Source organism: Sus scrofa, chromosome 9, assembly GCF_054392235.1.
Source record: "Sus scrofa isolate SSC_HxYL_T2T_F1_AM1 chromosome 9, Sscrofa_HxYL_maternal_Yorkshire_Landrace_v2.0, whole genome shotgun sequence".
Lineage (NCBI taxonomy): Eukaryota > Metazoa > Chordata > Mammalia > Artiodactyla > Suidae > Sus > Sus scrofa.
This window is the reverse complement of record NC_139391.1, coordinates 128,331,370-128,335,772: the sequence shown is the minus strand read 5'-3', so window position 1 is coordinate 128,335,772 and position 4,403 is coordinate 128,331,370. Positions and strand designations below refer to the sequence as shown.

At 57.4% G+C, this 4,403-nt stretch overlaps 1 pseudogene; it reads left to right on the top strand.

Annotated features, from left to right (window-relative positions):
* The first annotated feature begins 254 nt into the window (after positions 1 to 254).
* Positions 255 to 4,146, top strand: ZNF648 (zinc finger protein 648; annotated as a pseudogene).
* The last annotated feature ends 257 nt before the right edge of the window (positions 4,147 to 4,403 follow it).

Sequence of the window (4,403 nt, the reverse complement as noted above, 5' to 3'; positions counted from 1 at the left end):
TGGGCTTCAGGGCACCAAGGGACATGAGAGGCTGAAGACCTGTCACCACTGCATTGTGTCCTCCCTTTATCTACAGCTTCTGCATCCAGGGAGAGAGTGAGGACTCCTTCCGATTGCTGCCCCTTGTGCGCGAGCATGCACACATACACATACACACACACATACACACACACACACACACACACACAGGCTGATGATCAGGCAGGAGCTGGGGGAAGGACAGCTTGTTGGGACGGGGGCTAATCTAACAGGACATGACCTTACTATATGAACCGCCACCACCAAACAGCGGTGACAGTCCATCTGGTTGTGCCCAGAAGTCCCCCTGCTGTGCAGAGGAGCTGGGAGCACAATTAACAGTGCACCAGTCGTTGGATGGCAGCTACGTGCAGGGGCGTCCCACAGGCGACACCGTAGGCACAGTATCTCCATTCAGCAGGTGAAGAGAACCGGGCTCAGAGATTTTGCTGTCCCACAGACACAGGATTTTGACAGTTCAGTCAGTATCTGTGGAATGACCAAGTCCATCCTGCTGCGGGAAGATGGAACACCTCCCCCCTTAAGGGGCGCGCACTGGAGCTGCACCAAGTGAAGAGACCAATCCTCTCATCCCTCGGAGTGGAAGGTGGGTGGAGGAGCAGAGACGCGGCTTTCGGAAAGTAAACACACTGTGACTCAGCCTCCTGACCACCCCAGGCAGCGGGCTCTGCAGCAGGTGGCCTGGCCTCCGTCTCCTGCGGAGGGCAATCTGGGTTAACGGGAGCAGGGAGGCACCCAGCCGTGATGCCCTGTCGCCAAGGGTCCTTGGTCCAGAAAACACGAGAGGCTTTGAGGCCTCAGAAAGCAGCGGCTCCTCACCCCTCCCCAGGATGCCAAGGCTGCTCTTGGGCAGGCCTCTATGTACAGGCCACATTGGGATGCTAGGTCAGCTCCTTGAAGTCTGAAACCCAGGGCTGCTGTCTATGAGCTGTGTGGCCTTGGGCAGGTGAGTAACCTCTATATGCCTAAGTTTTCTGGTCTGTAAAATGGACAGAAGACTATAATAGTATTAGAAGCTGTCTTCAAGGCTGCTGGGGGGAATAAAGGAAGGCATACTTGGGAAGTGCTTGCCACATTGCCCGCTTCGTAATGTCTGCCCCAAAAATGGAACTGCTAGTACTATTGCCCTCTGGGGTTCTCAGAAGGTTTCCTCCAGACCAAAGCAACTGGTCAGAAACGACCCCTTCCCCACCTCCTCTCCCCCCGCCCCACCTCCACAGAGACCCTCCCTAGCCTGCCTCTCACTCCTGCAGCTCCTGCAAAACTCACACAAACAATTCTTATGAACCAGCCGGGCAGGCTTTCTCTGCATCTTCAAGCGAAAGTAAAATCCGAGCCTACAACTCCAAGCCTCCCTTGTCTCAGGCCTGCTGTCAAAACCCTAAGTCCATACTTTTGAGTCAGGGTATGTGCGCCCTGGGAGCATTGGGGGTGTGCCAGGAATACAGGAGGCCCTGGGGTAACTAGAGCACCCCTGGGAAAGTTAAACATTTCAACTGAAGGCAACTTAAAGCACTAGGTTTATGTTAACGCAACCATGACACAGACTATATATTCTTGTGAATGTTTAAGATGAAGCAAAATGTAGTTCAGGCTTCTGATAGGCACTCCTTGTCCCCAGGGAGTATGCGATTACCCTGCCCAGGAGCCAGGGGTTCTTCGCTGCCAAGGCCTGAGAAACCCTACCTAAGCAGTGAGGGGTGGTTGGGTATCTTCTTGGGACTATCCTGGTATCTGCCTGACTCATCCTCATTCTCCCAGGAGCTGATCCTTGTCTTTGCAAGAGGTGGCCCATACAGCCCAGTGCCCAGGAAGCAGTTCAACCTGCCACCATCAGAAGATGGCAGGCTTGCACTCCTGGCAGGAATGGCAAGAGCCAAGCCTGGTTTTCAGCTTCCCGGCTTGGCCGACAGCTTAAGAGATCCCAGGAGGACCTGATTGTGCTTCCTGCCTCTCATCTTGGCTTCCCTGTCCTCATGGAGAATACACCTGGCTAGCAGGTGACGTCTGAGCCCCCTGGCAGGGCGGGGCACAGCTGGCATTCAGCAAGTGCCTCATGCTTGCCATCCTGACAGCACTGTCTCCTGGGGCTTCCAGCAAGTGGGACCTCCAAAGGATTAAGGGTGACTATGGGGCTTTCAGCAGGGCCCAGCCCTTCCTTTGCCTCTGAGGCACAATGCTGTGGCTGACAGATTCCAGCCGGACCTAGAATGTAGTGAGAAACTCGGTGTCTGTGGCCATGAAGGTGACTAAGTCCATTCTGTGTGATTTTCTTTTTTCAGGTATCCTGAGTCAGGCCAAGGTCTGTCTTGGAGGAGCAGGGCTAGAAGGGCCTGAACGTAACGGCACAGGTGGACCCCCAGGACAGGTGGAGCCAGCTGTCTCCGCTCTGCCGCTTGACCCAGAAGGCTCAAGAGCCCTGGATGCTGAGCATGAACTTGGAGAGTGAACATGAGGATGGTGGAAAGAGAGGAGCCAAAGGGGTGGCTCTCAGGACCATCCTGACTTGTCATGGCAGCAGACACTCAGCACGAGGGAAGGGAAATTCTCTGACTCCTCTAGTGCCAGGGACATGGGGAAGAAGGCCAGCTGAGAAAGATAAGATTCAAAAGCACCCCAACCCAGGACTCCCCTGGAGCAAGCACGACTCCCAGTGCCCTCTCCGGGGACATCTCCTACAAGTGGTTTCATAGGACGCAGCCTCCTAGGGACTCATTACCTCCTGGCCACGATGGAGACTTCAGAGCAAACCTAGACGCTGCCTTGGGTGTCCCATCCAATTTCCCTGGTTCTGGAAGGTATTTCTGTACGCAGGAAGGTGTAGACACGTCCCCAGACAGCTCCTCTCTGGCGTGTGTCCCCAAGGTGGGGGGCAACTGGGACCTTTCCACACAGAGGACACAAGCATCAGCCAAGGGATCGGCCAGCTTGGCCGCAGCGGCGCTGGCCAAAGTGCAGAAGGGGTTTAAGGACTTGAACCTGGCGGGTGCGGGGGAGGGCCGGCAGAACAAGGCGCGTCCCTATAACTGCCTGCCCGGCGGGGCCTTCCAAAAGCCCAGCCATCCACTGGGCCCCACACAGACGCCCGGCACCAGGCCTTATGCGGGCAAGCTGTGCGAGAAGACTTACTCCCACCGGGGCACGCTCCAGCAGCACCAGCTCCTGCACACGGGCGAGCGGCCCTACCAGTGCCCCTTCTGCGACAAGGCCTGCACCTGGTCCTCGGACCACCGCAAGCACATCCGCACGCACACGGGCGAGAAACCCTACCCGTGCCCGGACTTCGGGAAGGCCTTCGTGCGCTCCTCTGACCCGCGCAAACACCAGCGCAATATGCACAGCAACAAGCCCTTGCCTTGTGCCGAGGGCGGCCTGACCTTCAACAAGCCGCTCTCGCTCCTGTGCCACCAGCGCACGCCCCTGGTCGAGAAGCCTTTCTGCTGCCCCGCCCGCGACCGGGAGGTCGCCGTGGCCAGCCGGATGATGGAGCACCAGCGCGTGCACTCGGGCGAGCGGCCCTGCCCCTGCCCCACCGACGGCAAGTGCTTCACCAAATCCTCCAACCTGATGGAGCACCAGACGCTGCACCCGGGCCAGCGGCCCTTCAAGTGCGCCGACTGCGGCGTGGCCTTCGAGCAGCCCTCGCGCGCCACCCGCGCATCCACACGGGCAAGAGGCCCTTTCCCTGCGCACAGTGTGGTCAGGCCTTTGCGCGCTCCTCCACCCTGAAGCGGCACCAGCAGATCCACTCTGGGCAGAAGGGCTTCCTCTGCGCCGAGTGTGGCCGGGCCTTCCACATTGCCTCGGAGCTGGCCCCGTACATTCGCGTGCACAACGGCGGCGAGTGGCCTTATCAGTGTGGGGACTGCGGCCAGGCCTTTACCCGCTCCAACCACCTCCAACGACACCGAGCCAAGCACCGCAGCTGCAAGAAGGAGCCCATCCCTTCCTGCGCTGATGAATGCAAATACTGAGAAGGCATTGGACCTGGACCTCTCTCTAAAGAAAGGTACTTTTCAGTTTTTACATGAATAAAGGAATCCCCCTAAGTGGTCTCTATGAGGGACTCTTCCAAAGCAGCGAAGTGTACCTGGGATAACTCAGACCGAGCCAGCTGGCTCACTTTCCTAATGAAATGACTTTACCCTGGGGAAAGTCTTTATGAGCTTAGCTTGAATTAGAGAAGGCCTTTATCTTAAAGACAGGGGCGCTTATGTCCTGTGTTAGAACCGGTTATCCTAGAATTCCAGAACAGCCTTAGCATCTGGAAGAGTAGCCTGCTGCGCTTTACCCCAGAGCTTAGTGCCTGGCGCTAACTTGAGCCTCGCCCACAAAAGCCACGGGGGCCTTCTCTCGGCCCGCTT